The 24,952-nt window shown below is 46.1% G+C and overlaps 1 pseudogene; it reads left to right on the forward strand.

The window, feature by feature from the left end:
• The first annotated feature begins 19,232 nt into the window (after nucleotides 1–19,232).
• On the forward strand, nucleotides 19,233–19,844 carry LOC132430615 (josephin-1 pseudogene; annotated as a pseudogene).
• Nucleotides 19,845–24,952: the final 5,108 nt, after the last annotated feature.

Here is a 24,952-nt window from a genome sequence, read left to right on the forward strand (position 1 = left end):
TACTCTATGAAAGAACTTATTCAGAAAACCAAAAGACAGAGCACAAACTGGAATAAACTATTTCCAAAACACATATCTGATAAAGGCTTTGTACCCAAATTATACCAAACAATGCCATTAAAATTTGATAAAGATTGAAACACACACCTGGCCAAAGAAGATAAACAGATACTAAATAAGCATACAGGAATATACTCAAGATGCTGGTGGAATGCATGTACAACCAACTTTGGAAGACAGTTTGGCAGTTTTTTCCAAGTCTAAATAGTCTCACCTTAGGATCCAAGAAGCGTACCTCTTGTATTTAGACAATTGCTTTGAAAACCTGTGTTCAAACAAAAACTAGCATCAAGTAATGCACAGCAGCTCTATTCATAATGGCTAAAAACTTAAAGATATCACGATGTGCTTCTGTAGATGAAATCATAAGCAAATTAGGGCACATACATGTCAAGGGGAGCCGAATACACCACCCCAAAATATGCTCATTAGACAAAAGTATTATTTTGGACTGATTAATTTAAAAAACAGCAGACCCAGGAGAATCTTTGAAAACCAAGTAGAAAATGCCCTTTTATGATAAATTCACATTTATTGAGGATATCTCCATTTATTAGGGTATGTCCCTCTCTGGACCAGGAATTGAATGATGAATAAATATCAAGAAAAACTTGTCGGGACTTCCCTGGTCATCCAGTGGTTAAGACTCCACACTCCCAATACAGGGGGCCTGGGTTCGATCCCTGGTCAGGGAACTAGATCCCACATAACGCAACTAACACCTGGCACAGCCAAATAAATAAATATTAAAAAAAAAAAAAAAGCTTGTCAATGAAATAGGTCTGGATGTAAATCTGCATAACAACCATACCCTTGTTTACTGTGCTTTGCCTAATAACCTTCCTTAAATGGCTTCCTTCGTTCCCTAATATCTTTCTTCTGTTCTTAGCTGAAGGTAGCTTTTAAGGTAATGGCTTGGGCCAGACTAAGTTTTCCTGGGTATCTTTCAAGAATACAGGAGGTATGCATGGTATATATTAAACTTCTGATTGTTTTTCTCCAGTTCATCTCCCTTTCATTACAAGGGGGATCTCAATGAAGAACATAGAAGAGTAGAGGGAAAATTATTTTTCCTCTCATATAAGTGCAATGCAATAGTATTCAGAGATATAAAGGAATGAATCATCAACCCGTGCAAAAAAAAAAAAATAGATGAATCTAACACATTGCTAAGTGAAAGAATCCAGTCTGAAGTGCTACACACTGTATGACCTCATTTATATGACATTCTAGAAAAGGCAAAACAGACATGGTAAACAGTTTATGGTATATGTAGTTGAAAAAGTCCGTATGATACTTTAGTGAATACCTGTCACTGTGCATTTGTCTACACCCACAGATTTTTTACAACCCAACAAATAAATTATAATTATTTACTTAGGATATGGGAGTGTCAAAGACTGGCATACAGAATGTAACAAACAATCTAACTGATTTAGAAAGGCATGAAAAAACTCACTGTTGGTGGTGGGACAAAATGGGCTGACCTAAGTTAACTTTGGAAATGAGCAGACTCTGTAGGCCAAAGGCAAAATATGCTGTACGTACACAGTGGACTCTATAAGTTCTTTCCCATGGGGAGTAGTAGCTAACAGTCCTGAAACTACTATATCAGTAATTGAATGGAACAAGTACTGAATTTAATGACAAATGGTGGAAGCCAGGTTTCTTACCACTGGAGTGGGAAGTCACAGACAAAGTGAGAAGGTTGCAATATCCATGTCATAACAGATCAGGTTGGAGGCATCAGTATAAACTATCTTTAGGCTAATAGAGATACTCATAGCTCCACATGGAAATCTTTATAATTATGTGTATATGCATAGGCTGGGATACATGCATATATTTCCATGCACTGTCAGCTGAGCATATTTAGCTCCCACATGTAAGTTTTTAACACCATTCTCTAATAAAAGGAACAAGGGCTCTTTGAAGAAAGGGCTGATGCTAGGACTGAGACAGTAAATATATGAAGCAGGATAATCTTAAAATATCAGAGTAAAGAAGTACCAAAAATTTTAAAAACCCACAAAAGAAAAATTATGTAAAATGAAAACAGGAGCAAACAGAAAATGCTCTCAACAGCCGAAGCAAGAATGAACTAAGCAGTCTAATAATGTAGTGCTGGATTATAACCAAAAGTTTACAATGATTATTCATGTGTCCAAACTGGTAAAAATAAGTCACATAGTTTTTGATGAATGATGTTAAATAGAAATCTCCTAGGCAGAAAGCTTCTAAACAATTCATATAGACTAAGCAACTCTAGCTGTCCATCAAGGATGGACATCAGCTGTCCATCAAGGATGTGAAGCTAACCCCTCTCTCCTCAAGTGTGGCTTCTGCATTATGACTTCCTCCTAATAAGACACACAGGATGGACATGGGAAAAAATTAATTGCACTGTGGGAAAACGTCACAAACACTACCTCAGCCTGGTGACCAAAGTTAACAATGTAAGTGAGCAGTTCCCTTAAGAGCCTGTTCTCTTGATATACAGTGAGGAAGCACTTTACCTCTGTGATCTGCTTTTTCAAAGCCAAGTCTAATTACAACAAAAACACCAAGCAAATTCCAGTGCAGGGCAGCTTACACAATACCTGACCAGTCCTCCTCCACACTGTCAAGGTCATGGAAACAAGGAGAGTCTGAGCAACTGTCAAAGCCCAGAAGAGACTAAACAGACATGATTACCCCATGTCCTTTGAGACCCTGACAAGGAAAGGTATAACAAAGGAAACATGAATAGAGACTTAAGTTAATAATAAAGTATCAATATTTGTTCATTATTTGTGATGATTCTGTAGAAAATTAGACTGGAAAAATTAAAAGTCAAATAAGAGAAACCTATTGTAACAAACTGGAAATCTAGAGGAAACAGCTGATTTCTTTGTAAAAACACATTACCAAAATGAACCCTAAATTAAGGAAAATACAAAAAGACTAATTAACCACTCAGGAAGCTCTTCCCCTATTGGTTATCCTATCACTGTTCCAGGGTTTTCCTCTCCCAGGACAGGGAAAGAGCTGTTTGGCAGCTCCCCTAGTATATGACCCCAGCCAGTGTCTTCATCTCCCCCAGCCACACCTACCCAGTGAGGACACCTGAGGATGGATCAGGGATTATTCATTTGGATGTGTCAACTAGGACTTTTTTTATTCCCAGGAACTGGACACACTTACTGAAGTAAAATAAATTAGTATTTATTATAAGGGTAGAAATAAATTAATACTTGCAAGTGGCAAGTTTAAGAATGGGTTTGGACCTGGCAGGTCCAGTGTCTCACACTCTCTGTGTGACTTTGTTTCTCACCAAACCTTTGTCCTGCTCAGTGCCTTTGGGGGACCCCATTCACAGGCACAGTCTCTCTCACTGCCCTTGGGCCAACAGCAACTCTAGGCTGACAACCACTCACCATCCTTTTTCCGATAAAAAGTTTCTCCTTTTCCTGGGTTCTAAGAAAAGTCATGGTTTTGAATACCTTTGGCCTGGCTTGGGTTTCATTCTCATCCTTGACCCATCACCAGAAGATGGAAAATGGGACCGGCTAGATGTGGGTTGTAAACCCATCTTCGAGCTGGGTGGAACATGGACTCATTCTTCTGGAACTATTTGGACTGGAAGCAGGTGAGATGTAATTCCCAAAGGAAAACTGAGGCACTAGATTTGGGCATGAGAACAGATGCTGGCTGTGAGAAAGCAGCAGATTCTATGTCAATGACAGCTCACAGCATAGCACACAATCTGACTCAAAAGGAAGAAAGGGGTTCACTTAGGGTCAGGGACTGCAGCTACTCATCCAGTGCTTTTACTGTCTTCCCAAGACTGCAGGAAGTTCTTTGACTTGCTGAAAAGGCAGGATCATTGTTGTTGGTAAACTCAAGTCTCCTGCCTTGGGCATCAGGTCCTCACATCTCAGAGGCTGGCCCAGAACAGCCCATGTGCCCTCAGAAGACACACAGACCTCATTCCTGCCCCTGAGAGGTGGGAGCCCTTGAGTTATGCCATCCCCCTTGCCATATTAATTACCCATCCCTGAAAAACAATACTGCTCCTTTTCCAGTTTCTTCTGTCTCCTTTACTAAGGGAAGAAACCAAATGCTAGGGTGGTAAGGAAACTCTTGTGCAATGAAGTAATGGGAGGCTCAGAATTATTCCATGCCTTGGAACCCATAATTGGCAGGCTTTCCAGAGGCCACATGGATGCACATGGCTCTCCAAGACAATGCAGTCTCAGTGTGAACCTACCATTGGGAGGCCCAGTTACTCCCATAACTTTGACTCTTAATGAATATGAATGTCAAAATTTCTAACAACTAAAAGGACAAAGGATTGCAGGGCCATGGTCTGCTGTATGGTTGTTGTGTCAGGGACACACTCAGATATTTAGAGGGTTATTACCTCTCTTAGCAGGCTATGAGGCTGTGAAGGCTGTGAAGGGGAGGCCCTTATCTCAACCACATGGATGTTGGTAGTTGAAACATCTCAAAGGAAAGGCTACATTGCCCACATGGCTATTCCATTGCTCACCACCACGGTCAGCTCACTAACTGTCCACAGGGTCTTGACAGGGCCCAGGCTGAACTGAGCTAGAGGACCACAGATGCCTCCCTGAATGGTCAGAGGTCAAGGACTGTCCTGCCTGAGACTTGATTGTCTATTGATACCCACTCAGATGGGACAAAGGATGCCTGCAGTCCCAGGAGGGCCCCACCAGCCCTCAAGTAGGCAGGGGGCTGGCACATTGCTACACCCAGTCCTGCATTAATCCACACATGTCCACTGAGTGCCCTCCTCTCTGGCAGAGTAGGCCAGCACCACCTTTCCCAGATGGGAGGGCAGGAAGCAACCATGCATGACTCCTGACACCCTCCAAAACCCATGACTGACATCGAGTTCGATTTGAAACAGTCAGAGACAGTACAGACATTTCATTCTTCTCTCAGAGCCCAGGACTGGGGGGTAGAAATACAGTGGTCCGGCTCAACTCCCTGACTCGTGTGTGATCCTGGGCAAATGCTATCCATCCTGGAGACCTCAGAGAGGAGAAAGGAAGGGTAATGGGGGCCAGTTATGCTTAAACCTAACCCTAACCCCAGAGAACCCTAACCTCTAACACCAACACCCTAACCCCAGAACCCTAGACCCTCTACCCTGACTCCCATGACCTGACTCAAACCCCAGACCTAAACCCTAGCCCAGTGGATACAGAGGGATGATGGTACTCTGGAATAAACCAAGGGATTCATAACCCTGCACTTAACAATAGTTTCTCAGATCTGACACTAAAACACAAGCAATGAAAGAAAAAAAACAGATAATCTGGAGTTCCTCAAAATTACAAACTTTTGTACATCAGAAGAGGCTATCCAAAAAGTAAAAAGACAGCCCACAGAATGGAAGAAAATTTAGGCACATTATATATCTGATTAAGAGTCTTTACAGAATATATCAAGAATTTTTACCACTCAATAAAAGAGCAACCCAATTTTTGAAATGCACAAAGGACTTGCATAGACTGTTCTCCAGACAAGGCATACAAATGGTCAACAAGCACACGAAAAGAAGTCACACAACAGTAGTCATGATGGAAATGCAAATTAAAACCACAATGTGATACCCCTTCACACACACTAAAATGGTTATATTAAAAATAAATAAAAATAACAAATGTTGGCAACAATGTAGGGAAATTGAAACCCTTAAACTTTACTTATGCAAATGTAAAATGGTGCAATCTATGGGTACAAAACTTTGGCATTTTCTCACAAATATAATTATCATATTTTCAACAACTCTACTCCTAGATATACACCCAAAGAACTGATAACAGGTGTTCAAATAAAAACTTATACATCAATATTCATAGCAGCAATGTTCACAATAGCCCAAGATAGAAACAATTAAAATGTCCACCAACGGGTGAATGGATAAGCAAAATAAGGTAGATCCATAAGTTGCATTATTCTGTCATATAAAGAAATAAAGTAAAATTGTGCTGCTGCTGTGGAAAACAGTACGGCGGCTCCTCAAAAACTTAAACATGGAATTAACGTATGATCCCTCAATTCCGCTCCAGGGCATACACGCAAAATATTAGAAAGCAAGCACTGGAACAGATATCTGTACCCCATATTCATAGCAACATTATTCACAGCAGCCAAAAGGTGGAAGCAACACAAGTGTCCTTCAACAGATGAATGCATAAATACAGTGTAGTATATACACAATGGAATATGATTCAACCTTTAAAACTAAGGTAATTCTCACACAGGTTGCAATGTCTCTGAACCTTGAAGTCATTATGCTAAGTGAAACAAGCCAGACACAAAAGGACAAACATTCTATGATTCCACTAGTATGAGGTATCCAGATAAGTCAAATTCAAAGACAAAAAGTAGAATAAGTTTGCCAGGGGTTGAGGGGAATAAGTGTTTAACGGTTACAGTTTCACTTGGGGAAAAGGAAAAAGTTCTGGAGACGGATGGTGAGGATGTTTTTACAACAATGTGAATGCATTAATGCTATAGAAGCGTATACTTAAAATGACTTAAATGATAAATGTTATGTGTTTTCAATCACAATGAAAAAAATGATACATGTTACAACATGGATAAACACTGAAAACATCCTAAGTGAAAGAAGCCACCCAGATCATACTCATCTTGTACACTTAAAATCCATGAAGGTTTTTAAAATGAGGGAAAGCCCCAGTGATGGTTCCAGAAAAAGAAAACTGGATTAGAATGGAGAAAGACATTTCCACAAAGTTGAGGCAGCTGGTGAAAGCTGAAGTGGTCCTGTGGATAGGATTATAATGTGGAAACCATAATTATCCCTCATTTTGAAGTTATGTCCTGGTTCCCTGGGAGACTGGCCCTGTTTTGGCTAAAACACACTGCAGTATTTGGTGTGAATGTAGAAAACTTTGTACTGCTATTTAAAGTTTAAACATTTGAAATTTACTAGAAAATACTTTTCAATACAGCCATGTCAGTAACATGCCAGAAAATCAGAGATGACATCAAACATTGCTAGAGAGGCCAAGACTTACCCAGACCAAATTCAACCAAAGCAGTGATGCTAATCACTTTGTCCACATGGTATTAAGAGGCACTGTGGGAAGATAATATTAGGATTCACTAGGTCTTGGGCGCTGTGGATGACCTGGGTGTAGTGGAAAACAGTGGGATTTCTGAATTCTAGGTTTTCACATAAAACCACCAAAAAAATTGTCAGAACTGAAAAAATGAATTCAGTAAAACTGCAGGATCATTTGTGATTCTATACACTAATAATGAACTATCAGAAGGAAGAATTAAGAAAACAATTCCATTTATAATTTCATCCCCCAAAAAACTCGGAATAAATTTAACCAAGGACTTGAAAGACCTGCACACTGAAAACTAAGACATTGATGAAAGAAACTGAACAGACACAGATCAATGGAAAGGTATCCCGTGCACATGGGTGAAAATATTGTGAAAATGTCCATGCTACCCAAAGGAATATACATATACATGTGACCACTACCAAAATTTCAATGACATTTCATAGAAACAAAACAAACAATCTTAACATTTATGTGGAGCCACAAAAGACCCAGAAGAGCCAAAGCGACCCTGAGGAAGGAGAACCGGCTGGAGGCATCTCACTCCCTGATTTCACACTACATTACAAAGCTACAGTCCCAAAACTGTGTGGAATTGGCAAAAAAACAGGCACACAGACCAGAGGAACAGAGCAGGGAGTCCAGGAATAAACCTACAGGTATGTGGTCAGTTAATTCACAAGAAAGGTGCCAAGAACATACACCAGGGAAAGGACAGTCCCCTCAATAAATGGTGCTGGGAAAACCAGACGCCACACGCCAAAGAACAACACTACAAAAGTGGCCCCAAACCCAGTTTTCCACATCAAGCCCTTCCTCTCCTGGCTCCTCTGAAGACAGACACCCTCAGTGGCCATTCACACACAGGAGCCTTCTCCCCACTTTTCCACACCTTTTCCCTCAGCGGCATCACCTCCCGGCAGGTCCTGAGAAGACCAGGCTCCTGTCAGAGAGAAATGGACCCCACGATGTCCCAAAGCTGAAGCCCCAGTGGGTCCTGAGGAGACCCGGCTTCTGTTAGTGTGGACTCGACCCTGTTGTCCTGAAGCCTGGCCGTCAGCATGGACTCAGCCCCGCGTGTTCCAGAAGCCAAAGCCCCAGCGGGTCTGAGGAGACGGGGCTCCCGTCGGCTGCGCGGGGAGCCAAGTCCGCAGGCAAAATGTGCGTTCCTGCCGAGGGTCAGGAAGGCGGGGCTCACGTTCCCTAACAGCCAATGGAAACGTGCAGACCAAGCCACCTCCCAGTTCAGTGGTGGCCCCGCCCTTTAAGGGCACTTCTGCTGCATCCGATAAACTGTGAAAATTCAAACTGAAATAGTCAAGTATCCCATGACTTCTCCAAAATAGTTAAGGAACAATTAACTGGAAACTGTATGAAGTGAAATGACTGTAGTGACAAACTTTAAAACTTATGCCAAACTCACTCAAATTTATTAACAGACATTTAAAATGTGAAACTATAAAAATTACAGAGATAAACAGAAAATCTATATGACCTTGGGTTTGGTCTGGAGATCATGAGCTTTGAGTTTTAACACACAACACAAATGTCAATGCACAAAAGAAAAAAGTAATCTTATGGGCTTTATGACATTAAAAATTTCTACTCTCAAAGACCTTATTCAGAAAATCAAGAGACAAGCCACAAACTGGGAGAAAAATATTTGCAAAACTTGTGTCTGATAAAGGATTTGGAGTCAAAATAGACAAAGACCTCTAAAACAACCCCGTAAAAAAATGGGTTAGGATCTGAACAGACACCCAGCCAAAAAAGATATACAGATAGTAAAAGTCATACAAAAACATGGTCAACATCATACACCGTTAGGGAATTACAAATTAAAATCATGAGATACCACAGCACACCTATTAGGACTGAGGCAGGAGATAGATGGCCTCCAGGATAGAAATTTACAACTGGCCTCCTGTTCACACTTCCTGGGGTGAGAAGAAGATGGGCTCCAGGCCGGACATTCATTAGCAGCCCCCTGTTTACATTTCCTGAAGCAAGAGACAAACGGGCTCCAGGACTACATGTTTATGACTGGACTCCTGTCTATATTTCGAGATCTGCACCTCGATACAAAAACCAGCAACAGAAACAGGGTAAGTAACTGGACATTGCACATTTTTATGGCAAGGACAGAGTGGGACTAAACCCTGTTAAAAGATCAAGAGGTCATACATTTCTCATCCTTGGGGCAAGGGAAACATTGCACATGTGCAGAAAGCCTCCTTGGGGGTCAAAAAGGAAGGGGCACCACCCCAAAATAGGTGATGCTAAGGACGTCCCATAGGTCTCTTGGGCTGTAATCCATCTTGGAAAAAAGTTGCACATGCATGTTGGGGAGGGTCCTAGGGCAGGGCAGGTGCGGAAAAAGAAACCAGATAATTGGCCAGAGGTAAACAGAGACCCGGAAGAACTGCCCTTATATAAGTGACTTAACGAGACGTCTTTACTGCGCTCCTTCTCATTGGGGGGATGCCCACACCCTTTCTCTCTGGGTGTGCATCTCTGCCTTGCTTCTGTCTTAACTAAACAAACTGTTTCTCTGTGTGCTTTCCCACTTGTTGTTGTGCTATGTCTCTAATAATAAACTTTGTACCTGTTTTTACAGTTTTGCCTCTGTAAGAAATGCATTTTTCACTGGGGGCAAGAGCCAGGGGGTGTGGTGGCTAGCATTCCTAGTTTTCATCCAGGCTACCCAGGTTCAATTCCTGGGCAGGGAATTAAGATCTCACTTCACGCCACCACTTACTGGTGCCTCTCCAAGATCAGGACAGCCAAACTGAAAATAATGACAATACCAATTGCTAGAGGGTGAGGAACAACAGGAACTCTCCCTGCTTACTGGTGGGATGCATGTACAGCCACTTTGTAAGACAGTTTGTCACTTCTTTCCAAAGCTAAACAAGTCTCACCTTGGGATCCAACAATCGTGCTTTCAATATTTAGACAACTGCTTTGAAAATCTATGTCCAAATGCAAACAAAGATGCAATTATGCACAGCAGCTCTACTCATAAATGGCTAAAAACCTGAGGAGATCAGAATGTCCTTCAATACATGAATGCATAAGCAAACTGGGGTACATCCATGTCAAGGTAAGTAGAATATGCCACCCCAAAATATGCCTCTCTGGCATAAGGTTTATTTCAGTCTGCTTAAAAAAAAAAAAAAAAGGAATCTCAGAAAACTGAGTAGAGATTTCCCTTTTGTGAAGGACATTTACAATATAGAAGTCTCCATTTATAAGGGTATGTCCCTCTTTGCACCAGAAAGGATAATGAAATCTCAAGTAACTGTTATCAGTGAAGAAGTCCTGACTTAAATGTGCTAACAATCATACATTTATTTGCTGCGCTTTGCATGATAACTTGCCATAACTGGCTTCCCCCCTTCCCCAACATCTTTCTTCTGTTTTTAGCTGAAGATGGTTTTTAAGGTGATGGCTTTGGTCATTTCAGGGAGTGAGTCAGTTTTCCTTGGTATCTCCCCTGTATACAGGGGGGTATACATGTTATTAAACTTCTGTTTTTCTCCTGGTAATCTGTCTTTTATTATTGGGGGGCGGGGGGTGCGTCTCAACCAAGAACCTAGAAAAGTAGAGGGAAAATTGTTTTTCCTCCCATACACGTGCAATGGAATACTACTCAGCAGTAGAAAGGAATGCACCAGCAAGCTATGGAAACACATGGATAAATCTTCAGTATATACTGCTAAGTGAAAGGACCCAGTCTGAAGAGGGTGCACCCAGTATGACCCCATTTATGACACACTAGGAAAGACAAAGCTGCATAGATGATGAGCAGATCCTGGGGTGGGGGTTTGAAGTATTCCATGTGATACTCTAGGATGGATACCTGTCACTATACATTTGTCTATGCCCATAGATTTGTATAGCCCAAGGGGTCAATCATAATCTATTCAACTTTAGTTATTTAGAACGTAGGAGTGTCACAGGATGGAATACATAATGTGTCAGAATGTAACTGCATTAGAAATGTATGGAAGGGGCTTCTCTGGTGGCTCAGTGGTTAAGAATCCACCTGCCAATGCAGGGGACACGGTTCGAGCCCTAGTCCAGGAAGATCCCACATGCTGCAGAGCAACTAAGCCCGTGTACCATAACTACTGAGCCTGCGCACCACAACTACTGAAGCCCATGAGCCTAGAGCCCATGCTCTGCAACATGAGAAGCCACCACAACGAGAAGCCCACGCACCACAATGAAGAGTAGCCCCCGCTCGCCGCAACTAGAGAAACCCCATGCACAGCAACAAAGACCCAATGCAACCCCTCCCCCCAAAAAGAAAGAAATGTATGGAAAAAACTCACAGTAGGGGTAGGGGATAGGGCAAAAGGTGCTGACCTAAGTAACCTTTGGAAATGAACAGAATCTGTAGACTAAAGGTAAAGTTGACCATGCATAAACAGTGGGCTTTATTTTATGAAGTTCTTTCCAGGGTGTAGTAGCTAACAATTCTGAAACCTCTGCACATGTAACCTGGAAAGGAGCAATGCAAGATAAATGGCAGATGGCGGGAGCCAGGCTCCTTGGTGTGGGAGTGGGAAGTTACAAGTAAGCAAGGGGAGAGCCTCTGCCCTCATAATCCTGGATCTGGGCTTCCTGGGAGGATGCTGACTGGCCGGGGGGGGGGGGGGGGGGGAACGCACAGATCTTCACGCTGGGAAGACCCTGCAGGCATAGGAACTTCACACCCCATCATTCCACCCATACCTGCTGGAAACACTCAGTCCTGCATAATCAGTCAATTGTAGCTTTTAAGACATCCTCACCACTAGGCAGATAACAGAGCCTAAGGGTCTTGCTTACCCCTAAGCTGTCCCAGAATCCAGGCCCTGGGGGTGGAGCCAGATTGGGGGTTCCTGGGCCTCTGATCAGCAGGTGAGAGGAAGGAGGAAGACCGGTCCTGAGGACAGGGGTTCTCTGAAGTCTGTGATGCCTGGTGCCCTGATGGGATTCATTCCCTGTGGGGACATGGGCGGGGCCTGCAGTGGTTCTGTGTTCCACCTGGGCCCTTTGATGAAGCCATGGCAGCACTGGGCTCAGAAGTCTCCTGGCAGTGACTCAAACTCTGACACAGTGGTTTTACAAAGGAACAAGAGAATGAAGCTGAGTCCCTGACGGCCACTCCTTTCTGGCTCTGAGGTGTTTCCATCAGGACCGCAGTCGTCACCTGCACGTAGTCTGCTGTGACCTACCTGCCCTCATTGGCCTTTCCTCTCCCTCCCTGTGATGATTCCAGTGACATTTCCAGCCTGGACCCCTCTCCCAGGCCAGACGCCTCTGTCCAGCCACTGCATCCCCATCTCACCTTGGGGGTTACCAGGCCCCTCAGAGGACTGTGATCCTGCAGCTCCCCACACCCAGGAGCAGCCCCACCTTCCCAGGTTGCCGAGCCCAGGCACCAGGTGTAACAGAGCAGGACCCTATAGGGCCTTCCCAGGACAGAGGCCTCCCCCATATCCTCTTCTGTAGCTCCTCTCTGAAGTACCTGGATAACAGTATCTGATGTACGCTTCCTGAGTTGTTTACAGATGTTAAAACTACCACCAAGTGGAAGAAATTAACTACTGGATGATCATGAACAGGTAGCCCCAGAGCTTCTGGTGCCTAAGAATTTACAATGTTAACTGCCCTGTTACCTCACCATCAGCCAGAGGGTTGTGCACCAGCTGGTCACATACCCTGTGACCTCCCTTCTTAAACTGGCCTTAAAAATGCTTTGCTGAAATCCCTCAGCGAGTTCGGGGTTTTAGAGCAAAAGCCACCTGTCCTCCATGTACCAGCACTTTTACAATTAAAGCTCTCCTTTCCTTCACCACAACCAGTGTCAGTAGATTGGCTTTACTGCGCTTGGGCAAGGGGACCCAAGTTTGGTTCGGTAACACTGGGGCCTCCCAGCCTCTCACTCTCCCTGTGCCCCAGTGACTGTCAGCTCCTCCTCCAGAGTCCGTGGCCAGTCTCCACACTATTTCACCTCTACACCCACAGCCCTAGCCCAAGCCGGATCCCTCCATTAGGCCCTGACAAAGCTCGCTGCCCCCAAAGTGCATCTCACATCCCACCCCAAAGAGTGGTCTTTCTGAAGCATAAATGAGACTTTGACTCTCTCCCACCTGTACACCCCCGCAAAGTTTCCCCAGTTTTGCTGGGGTGTCTGGTGGGAGAGGCATCCATCATGGCCCTGAGAGTCCCTGGCATCCCCACTAGGCTGCTGGCTCCTGCGTCCCCTGACAATGAGCATCTCAGCAGGCTAGGCGACACGGCACAAAACCCCAGAACGGCTCACCTCAGGATGGGGCTAGCAATGCACTGCCACTGCATAATCAAAGAGAGCAGAGAAGGGCTCCCCAGCTGGGACACAAACGCTGCCCAGACTCTCCCTGAGCCATCGCATGATCCCCGTGGGACTTGAGGGAAGCAGGGACTGAGGCACATATTGGTTCCTAAGCAGTATGGTGGGGGCTCAGCCATGTCCCCCACAAATTCACATGTTGAATCCCTAAAACCCAGGACCCCAGGATGTGGCTGTATTTGGAGATGGGGTTTTTAAAGAGGCGATCAAGGTAAAAATGAGGTCACTAGGGTGGATCCTAATCCAAAAAACTGATGTCCTACAAGAAGAGATTAGGACACAGATGGGCACAGGGGAGACCATGTGAGGACATGGGGAGAAGATGGCTGTCTACATGCCAAGGAGAGAAGCCTGAGAAGAAACACCTTGATCTCAGACAGCAACCAGGACTGGGAGATGTCTGTTGTTTAAGCTGTCCTGTCTGTGGTATTAGTTACGGCAGCCCCAAATAGACTCACACACAGGATAACTCAGGGCTCAGACTGGACAGAGCTCACTCTCCATTCCCCTGTACATGAGTTACAGGAGCCTCAGGAACTGAGGAGGGGGTCCCGGACGAGGGGCACAAGAAAGAAGATGTTAGGCATTAACACGACTGCATTCATGTTAAACGTGCCTGAACTACATTCACATGAGATGGTTTTGTCCTGTATGTACATCGGCACCTTTAGTCTGGACTGTAGATCTTTGGCTTCACCACCTCCACTGACAGCAATAGTTACACCTGCTGTGGACCGTCTCCTATAGGATTTCCAGAACCACAAAGCATCAAAGCTTCACAGGACCACACTAGCGTCCAGACGACCCTCACAGGAGAGCCGCCCAGCTGCCCATCAGAACCCATTTCCCTTTTTCCTGTTTATGGCTACCCTGCACCCCCCAGCCTTCCCACCCCTTGCAGCTGGGACACAGTGTCTTGTGTTACCAAGGGGAAGCGGGGGAGGTGGGGAGGGGCTTGGCCAGCCTGCATCCTAGGATGGAGGGAATGATGCCCCCGTGGTCACCCCACCCTGCTGGTTAGAGCCCTCACCTGGAAGCAGGGAGGAGAAACAAGGGGAAAAAAGCCTGGGCCCCGACACCCACCTTCCCTGGACTTTCACAAGGAGGGGGACAGAGGCATTTTCAGCCTCAGCCCATTTTTGGGAGACACTTTGTTCCAGCAACAAACCTTTACTCTAAAAGCCAAGGTGCTTTGCAAACCCCTCCCCACCTGTCACATAAAGTCAGGCTTAATCTCATCACACTTTTCACAAACCCCAGCTCATGCTGAGACCACCACTTAGGTGATTGTGCTTCAGAGCCACCCCTTTAAAAGATCCCTGGAGTTCAGCTCTCTCAGCCCTGCCTTCAGTTTAAGAGAGAAGTTTCTTTGACAACCTTGAAAAATCTGCTCAGTTTCCTGAACAAACAAGCTTCAAAATCTTTCAAACTCTTCTCCTTCAAACATTCCTACTCTAGGCTTGCTGCACTTAAAGTGACAGTGCTGTCATCATGTACCAGAAAGCGATTTCTGCAAGGCAGTAGTTATTGGTTACACAATGCTATTGATGAGGAAATCCCAGAAGAGCCAGCTTTGCAATGTAACCACTTCTGGACTTGGCACTGTGTCTCTTTCCACGGAAATAGAGGAGTGGCTGTTTCCACGGGCCCCATGGTGGAAGAGCTCACTTTCTGATGAAGCCAGGCCTTGATCCTTTCCAGGTGATTCTAGAGTCCTCATCATCACCAGACCCCCACCCACATGGCTGTTGTCTGTGCCAATCTGTTTGAGATCTTGGTAATCTCCTAAAATTAGGGTTATTTTATACACAGATAATGGGTTGAATGGTGACCCCAAAAGATGTGTCCCCCCAGAACACGTGAACAGGACCATATGTCGGAAAAGGGTCTTCATATATGTAGTTAAGGATCTCGAGGTGAGGTCATTTTGGGTTAGGGTGGCCCCCAATCCAATGATAGCATCCTCGCAAGAGACTAAAGAGGAGAGACCCACACACAGGAGAAGCCACGTGAAGACAGAGGCAGAGATGGGAGGGATACAGCCAAAAGCCTGGGGACGCATGGAGCCCCCAGAATCTGGATAAGGCAAGAAAAACCCTATCCTGGAACCTCTGGAGGGACTTCAGTCCTACAACACCTTGATCTCAGATGTCTCATCTCCAGGACTGGGGGAGAATGAATTCCTGTTGTTTTAAACCACTCAGCTTGTGGTCATTTGTTAGAGAAGCCACAGAACAGTCACACAGACCTTGCTCTGTAGGATCCTGGAAATGTGGGTCTCACTAAAGGCAGACAGAGGCTGGATTATGGAACCCTTAAAGTCAGCATTGGGCCCCCAGAAATCCTAAAGCAGTGGCTGGACACCAGAGTGTTGAGGGGTCAAGTCGGAAGCCCTAAGGGTGCTGTCTGCACGTGGCCTCCCCAGGTTCTTACACCTTTATGTGTGGGGGGTATTTCAATCCTGATTCAGGACCTTTAACAATACCATTCACACTGCTAATTAAGAACTCACCAGTGGAGATTGGTTCAAGATGGCAGAGTAGAAGGACGTGCGCTCACTCCCTCTTGCGAGAGCACCGGAATCACAACTAACTGCTGAACAATCATCGAAAGGAAGACACTGGAACTCACCAAAAAAATACCCCACATCCAAAGACAAAGGAGAAGCCACAATGAGACGGTAGGACGGGCTCAATCACAATCAAATCAAATCCCGTAACTGCTGGGTGGGTGACTCACAAACTGGAGAACACTTACACCACAGAAGTCCACCCACTGGAGTGAAGGTTCTGAGCCCTACATCACGCTTCCCGCCCTGGGGTTCTGGCCACGGGAGGAGGAATTCCTAGAGCAGACTTAGAAGCTAGTGGGATTTGATTGCAGGACTCTGACAGGACTGGGGGAAACAGAGACTCCACTCTTGGAGGGCACACACAAAGTAGTGTGCATATCAGGACCCAGGGGAAGGAGCAGTGACCCCATAGGAGACTGAACCAGACCTACCTGCTAGTGTTAGAGGGTCTCCTACCCCCCTGGAGCAGGGGGTGGCTGTGGCTCACCGTGGGGCCAAGGACACTGGCAGTAGAAGTTCTGGGAAGTACCCCTTGGAGTGAGCCCTCCCAGTGTCTGCCATTAGACCCACCAAAGAGCCAGGTAGGCTCCAGTGCTGGATCACTTCAGGCCAAACAACCAACAGGGAGGGAACCCAGCCCCACACATCAGCAGACAAGCAGAATAAGTTTTTTTGAGCTCTGCCCACCAGAGCAACACCCAGCTCTTCCCACCACCAGTCCCTCCCATCAGGAAGCTTGCACAAGCCTCTTAGATAGCCTCATCCACCAGAGGGCAGACAGCAGAAGCAAGAAGAACTACAATCCTGCAGCCTGTGGAACAAAAACACATTCACAGAAAGACAGACAAAATGAAAAGGCAGAGGACTTTGTACCAGATGAAGGAACAAGATAAAACCCCAGAAAAACAACTAAATGAGGTGGAGATAGGCAACCTTGAATAATGACAGTGAAGATGATCCAGGACTTTGGAAAAAGAATAGAGGCAAAGATCAAGAAGATGCAAGAAATGTTTAACAAAGACCTAGAAGAATTATTAAAGAACAAACAAACAGAGATGAACAATACAATAAGTGAAATGAAAATTACACTAGATGGAATCAATAGCAGAATTACTGAGGCAGAAGAACGGATAAGTGACCAGGAAGACAGAATCGTGGAATTCACCGATGCAGAAGAGAATAAAGAAAAAAGAATGAAAAGAAATTAAGACAGCCTAAGAGACCTCTGGGACAACATTAAATCCAACAACATTCCCATTATAGGGGTCCCAGAAGGATAAGAGAGAGAGGAAGGACACGAAAAAATATTTGAAGCGATTATAGTTGAAAACTTACCTAACATGGGAAAGGAAACAGCCACCCAAGTCCAGGAAGCACAGAGAGTCTCAGGCAGGATAAACCCAAGGAGAAACATACCGAGACACATAGTAATCAAACTGACAAAAATTAAAGACAAAGAAAAATTATTGAAAGCAACAAGGGAAAAACGACAAATAACATACAAGGGAACTCCCATTAGGTTAACAGCTGATTTCTCAGCAGAAACTCTACAAGCCAGAAGGGAGTAGCATGATATATTTAAAGTGATGAAAGGGAAGAACCTACAACCAAGACTACTCTACCCAGCAAGGATCTCATTCAGATTCGATGGAGAAATCAAAATTTTACAGACAAGCAAAAACAAGAAAATTCAGCACCACCAAACCAGCTCTATAACAAATGCTAAAGGAACTTCTCTAAGTAGGAAACACAAGAGAAGAAAATGACCTACAAAAAGAAACCCATAACAATTAAGAAAATGGTAATAGGAACATACATATGGATAATTACCTTAAACGTGAATGGATTAAATGCTCCAACCAAAAGACATAGGCTCGCTGGATGGATACAAAAAGAAGACCCATATATATGCTGTCTAGAAGAGACCCACTTCAGACGTAGGGACACATACATACTGAAAGTGAGGGGATAGAGAAAGATATTCCATGCAAATGGAAATCAAAAGAAAGCTGGAGTAGCAACACTCATATCGGAAAAAATAGACTGGGAACTGAGCCGACGCCCCGGGGGAGGAGAGGGGTGGGACAGGCATCGGGGCGGGACTCCGTCCGCCCTGCCCAGCCCCGGAGGGAGAGAGCAGAGGATCCGGGCACCAGCTGAGGAGCCGGGCACTATCTCTACCTGCGGGCGAGTTGCCGCTACAGCCGCCGCCGGGCTACCCACCCCACACCGCCAGGGGGCCCAACGCAGCCTGCACGGGCGCAACAGACGCACGGGGGCCGCGGCCCCAAAGCCGGCGCCGCTGACGTCAGGCCGACATCAGAGGGGATGCCGTGGCGGCGCGGGGGCTGGGACGGCGAAGGAGGGCGTTTTCGGAGCACGGCGCCGGGCTGGGGCCGCTGACATCGGGCTCAGGTGCGCGCGCTCGCTCGCCCGCCCGAGCGCGGCCCAGGTGGCGGCCTGCAGCGGGCCGCGGCGAGAGGGTGAGAGTCCGTGCTTTCCGAGGGAGCTGCGCCGTCCTCGGCCCCGCGTGGTCCCACCGCACCCGAGAGGATGGAGAGCCTCTCCCGACGCCCCAGCAGGGCCCGCGATCCCACGCTGGCCGGCCCTCGCTAGCTGCTCGAAATTTGCATTTTATCCGCCACCTAGGCCTTGTCTGCTGAGTCAGTGGCATTGTGGTACCAAAGAAATGGAAGAAAAGGAGCGATGTGACCTACTCCGTTCGGTCCTCCTGCCTTGAGGCCTATTTGGCATTTGCAGAAAGGAAAATACAGCAAGAAAATCGTGGGGTTTTTTTGGAAGGGGTAGAAGAGGAGGGTGGAAGAAGGAAAACAAGGTCTTAGATTTTATATGATATTTTTTAACTTCTGCACTTCGACAGTGGTGGCAAAATACACTAAATCCAAAAGTTATCTTTGTTTTGAGAAGAGGGGGATTAGTGTTCCTTTTGATTACAGCCTTTTCTCCCCGTGACAAAGCATAAATCATGGACACCAGAAAATAAGGTAGACCTCAGGAATCCTGCAAAAACTGAGAAGCTTACATTCCTCCTCAGGAGGGAAGAGTGGGGTGTTTTTAGCCCTCTCTGGAACCTAAAGCGAAAAACATGAGTTGCGTGCCATGGAAAGGAGACAAGGCCAAATCCGAATCATTGGAGCTGCCCCAGGCTGCACCCCTACAAATCTACCATGAGAAACAGCGCAGGGAGCTTTGTGCTCTGCACGCCCTCAATAACGTCTTCCAGGACAGCAATGCCTTCACCCGGGACACGCTGCAAGAGATTTTCCAGAGGTTGTCTCCAAGCACCATGATGATAACCCCCCACAAGAAGAGCATGCTGGGAAATGGGAACTACGATGTGAACGTCATTATGGCAGCACTTCAAACCAAAGACTGTGAAGCCGTTTGGTGGGACAAGCTCAAGGATGTCGGAGCCATTGCTCTCACTAACGTTATGGGCTTCATCATGAATCTGCCCTCCAGCCTGTGTTGGGGTCCACCGAAGTTGCCACTCAAAAGGCAGCACTGGATCTGTGTTCGAGAGGTGGGAGGTGCCTATTACAACCTCGACTCCAAACTGAAGACTCCCGAATGGATTGGAGGCAAGGGCGAGCTCAGGAAATTTCTAAAACATCTTTTGCGAGGAAAGAACTGTGAACTCCTGCTGGTGGTACCAGAAGAGGTGGAGGCCCATCAGAGTTGGAGGGCTGATGTGTAACACAGTTCTACCCAGCCTTCCCTCACCTCAAACCCCGAAATCCTCTGTGATGTGCTGTGGCCTCTACAGTGGGTCTGCCCTTGCCACGTCCCCAAACATCTCAACGGGTTTTCCCCCTCAGGTTTGACAGTGCAGTAGGACAGACGTGTAGACTGTTACAGAACCAACCAGTGTTACTTGTTCTGGGAAAGGAAAGTGGGAGCTCTGTGTGCTTAGGGCAAATTATGACTTTTGTTTTATTTAAGAGAGGAGAAAGAAAGGTGGGTTTTAGCTTATTTCCCCATTTCTCTGAGGACTTGGCAGAGGCTCTGCTGGAGTTCACTGCTACTCTGACTCACCTGGAGATGTTGCCTTCAATTCCCCTTTCCTGGCAACCAGTGGATCTGAAGACACAGTACAGGCAAAGCCCATGTTGACGGGTTTGAAGGACTTAGAGCAAAAAGGCCTCATAGGAAACCATCTCCAAAACTGCAGCAGCAGTACAGCATGCTGTCTCCAACACTTAAAGCAGCCCTTACCCCATTTTTAAGAGTGGTTTATGGCCATCCTTGGAGTTTTATAATGAAAAGTTCTCTAATATTCCATGCCGGGTGGTTGAATCCTGCAACAGTCTAGTGTGACAGGGTGAGCTAGATACCTAAGAGGATGTGGCCAGAACCAGGCTGGGGAAGGCATGGGCAGCTTGTCCGCCTCACTCCATCATCATCCCTCCCACTTCACTGCATTGCATTGGTTTAGGAGGCTTTGGGGCACAAGATAGTCAAAAGGGCACTTTTTCCAGCTGACCCACTCTGGCAAAAATCAGGAAAAAAATAAGACTGCCTTTGACATCAAATTCTACTAGTTTGAGACAGAGTTGGGCAAGGAAAGTATTGGGAAGATAAGCCTTCAGAAACTTGGAGCAGCTAGAATGGGTAGAAATCCTAGGCTTGGAGTCACTATAGTGACAAGAAGCAGAGCCCTCACATTGGGTGGACATGTGCATTACGCTTTGTCATCTCTCTGTAGCTTCCTTTACAGATCAACTGAGAATAGACCTGCCCCCTACCTCTTTAAATAGTTGTAGGCCACTATTCTCCCTGTAACTTGGGAAAACAAAAGGAGAAGTAAGGGTCATACTACACCGCCTGTAACTACAGGGGCTGTGGTTTTCTCAGGGCAGGCGGGCAGGCAAGGATGGCCTGTCCAGCCCTCACAAGTCAGTGTTTTCGGCAGGTCTGAGAGCTGCCCCACTGGCTAGACCTCTCCAATAGCAGAGCCAGCCTGGGACTTGCATGTCCAGCCTGAGCAAGCTTAACAGGATGAAGCTGAGGCTTTCTCCCCACTGTGACTGGAGTGCATGTGTACACCAGCACTTTTTCTGCACATGTATCTTCAATCCAACAAGGCCATTTTTTATGCTGGGTAACAGAGGCCACCAAGTGGCAACTGCATTACACCCTCTCAGCAAGTGGCCGCATTCTCTTCCACACCATTTTCTACACCAGACCTGCTTGGCACCACAGGGAGCTCTTCGCCACTGCACAGACATTCCAACCACCACCAGCCAGAAGTTACAGCCAACGTTGCTGATTGTCACAAGCAGGACCTTGGGTCCACTGGCACTGTCAGTGATGTAAGCCATTTCCTGGGAGGAGAAGGAAACTCCTCGCCACCAATCTGCTGGGCCCTGTGCAAATGGCACTTCAAAGGAGTCCCCATGAGCCAGTGGGATATATGCAAAGACGCTTAAACATTTCAGGGCTGGTTTCTCTGTTCATATCCAATTCTGGTGCTTAGGAACAGGGACCTATGCTGATGCCCAAGGGCAAAAAGCCCCACTTCCTTTAAGAAAGGGGGCAGTCCTGACCCTGATGCCCAGTAAGGGGCAATCCTAGGCTTTTTGTTTTTCTTGCTTTTATTCCTTTTTGTTGGCCTTGTGCTGGGTTTGTTTACAAAAGATGTATTTTGTTTAACCAAGTATTAAAATAAACTCCAGATGGATTAGAGACGTAAATGTAAGACCAGGCACTATAAAACTCTTAGAGGAAAACATAGGAAGAAGATTCTTTGCCGTAAATCACAGCAAGTTCTTTTTTGATCCACCTCCTGGAGTAATGGAATAAAAAACAAAAATAAACAAATGGGACCTAATGAAACGTAAAACCTTTTGCAAAACAAAGGAAACTACAAACAAGACGAAAAGACAACCCTCAGAATGGGAGAAAATATTTGCAAATGAATCAACAGACAAAGGATTAATCTTCTAAATATATAAACAGCTCATGCAGCTCAATATTAAGCAAACAAACAACCCAATCCAAAAACGGGCAGAAGACCTAAATAGACATTTCTCCAAAAAAGACATACAGGTGGCCAAGAAGCACATGAAAAGCTGTTCAACATCACTAATTATTAGAGAAATGCAAATCAAAACTACAATGAGGTATCACCTCACACCAGTTAGAATGGTTATCATCAGAAAATTTACAAACGGCAAATGCTGTAGGGTGTGGAGAAAAGGGAACCCTCTTGCACTATTGGTGGGAATGTAAATTGATACATTCAATTTGTATGAACATACCAAGTCACTATGGAGAACAGTATGGAGGTTCCTTGAAAAACTAAAAACAGAATTACCATATGATCCAGCAATCCCACTACTGGGAATATACCCAGAGAAAACCATAATTCCAAAAGACACATGCACCCCAGTGTTCACTGTAGCACTATTTACAATAGCCAGGTCATGGAAGCAACCTAAATGCCCATCGATGGATGAATGGATAAAGATGTGATACATATATACAATGGAATATTACTCAGCCATAAAAAGGAACGAAATTGGGACATTTGTAAAGATGTGGATGGATTTAGAGACTGTCATACAGAGTGAACTACGTCAGAAAGAGAAAAAAATATTGTATACTAACGCATATATGTGGAACCTAGAAAAATGGTACTGATGAACCAGTTTGCAGGGCAGAAATAGAGACACAGATGTAGAGAACAAACATATGGACACCAAGGGGGGAAAGTGGCGGGGAGTGGGTGGGATGAACTGAGACATTGGGATTGACATATATACACTAATATGTATAAAATAGGTAACAAATAAGAACCTGCTGTATAAAAAAATAAATAAAACTCAAAAATTAAAAAAAAATAAAATTAAAAAGAATTTCTTCCCTTCCCATAGACCTATTTATATGAATGAATTATTTCCACGCTTATATCTATAAATACAAAAAAGAGGAATAAAGCCTACCTTGAACCAAAAAATAAAAAATAAAAAACAGAACCTACTGGTTATACAGAGGAAAACCCTATCAGGGCACTTGCTCCAGTGGTAAACAATTCTGAAGTTGGTCAGAGGCGGGGAATCGTCTCCCATGCAGCCAGCATCCCCCCACCCCGCAAGGAGCGTTCTCATAGCAAATCTGGGGGACCGAGCCGAGGCGTCTCTCAGTAAATGTGAGCTGAGCCCCAGGCCAGCTGCTGCTGAACTGTTCCCACCCTTCCCAGGTAAAACAGCTGAATGTGTGCAAGGACTTGAAAGCCTACAGGAAGGGCCGTGGAGCCACACCAGCGAGAGCACGCCGGCCAACTTGGTGCCTGCAGGCCAGCCAGGACGGTCCTGGCCCCGGGCGCTCTTCTGGAAGCTTTCCATTTCCCTGCCTGAGGTACCCCTCCTGTCCCGGCCCCCACTGCTTTTTTCCTTCCTTACCTATGCCCGGGGAGAAATTCCTGCGGCAGGTATGGGTGACACATCCTCTTGTTTAGCAGGTGGCAGCCCAGCAACTCCTGCAGAAAGTCCAGCAGAGCCCCACTCACACTGGGCCACCCACAAAGCCGTGGCCCCTCACTCCCTCCCACCAGCCGAGCCCCGACACTGCTGACGGGGCAGAGAATATGGCGTCAGGCACAGCTACAGGGGCTCTTGCTGCCTGGAGCGGTGTTTATATTGACCTCAACCCAGGCACACCTGGGGAGGGCTGGCCGGCAGTGTCAGGCTGCCTAGGTCAGCCAATCCTCGACCCTCAGGGGCTCACAGCTGCAGAAAATGGACGTTGATGAACCGGCGAGGTCCAAGGAACAGGTGTGGGCTCCTGAGAGTCAGGATAGACAAGGGGCTGCAGCTCTGGCTTGTTTTCTAATCATTTTATCTGGCCCATGAGTAGGAGACAACTTCAAGAAGACCCTCTCCTAATGAGAGGAACCCAGGAGTCAGGGAGGGGAGGGGTGGTGGGTGGAGACAGAGGCCTGGCGTTCCGGCTGCAGTGGAAGCCTCTGGAAGACCAGGTGGAGGGAGGCCGCACAGACTGTAGATCAGGGTCACAGACCTGTCTGAGCTGCTGTTTGTTAGCTCAAGTCCTGCTCTGAAGTGCTCTGTGTCAGCTCTGAGCGACAGGTGAGCTGGGGGTGCTCTGCAATGAGGGCTATGTGCACGGTTCCTGTGTGCCCAGCCCTGCCGGGGTACCTGCCCAGGGCAGCTCCGTATCCTGGGAGGGCCCTGCCCATGAGATCCCCGTGGGCTGCTGGGTATGTGCTCAGGCGAGCTCCATATCCTGGGAGGGGCCTGCCCATGAGAGCCCCGTGGGCTGCTGGGTACCTGGTAAAGGACGTCAGGATAGTCAGTGAAGCCACTGAGGATATACATCCAGTAGTTCCTAATTCCTACATCCTGCTGGTCATTCTACCATCCACCAGGACCTAGTATTCTGTATTAGACTTAAAAAAATGCCTTCTTCTGTATTCCATAAGTCCCAGAGTCCCAACAAATTTTGGCTTTTGAGTGGCAGGACTCAACATACAGGGAAAACAATACTGCTGGACCATCCTGCCCCAAGGGTTCAAAAATTCCCCCACCATCTTTGGGGGAAACTTCAGCTAAAGACCTGAAAGATCTACCTCTGGAGAAGGGAAACTTCCTTCAATATGCAGATGACATTCTGATCGCCAGCCCTACTAAGGAGGTCTCTGAGCTACCTAGCCAATAAAAGATAGAAGGTGTCCAAGAAAAAGGCTGAAATATCACAGACTAAGGTGACCTGCCTGGGCTTCATTCTCACAGAAGGTCGGAGAAGCCCATCCCAGGAAAGGGAAGAAGCCATTTGCAGCCTTACCCC

Source organism: Delphinus delphis, chromosome 9 (genome assembly GCF_949987515.2).
Source record: "Delphinus delphis chromosome 9, mDelDel1.2, whole genome shotgun sequence".
In the NCBI taxonomy this organism is placed as follows: domain Eukaryota; kingdom Metazoa; phylum Chordata; class Mammalia; order Artiodactyla; family Delphinidae; genus Delphinus; species Delphinus delphis.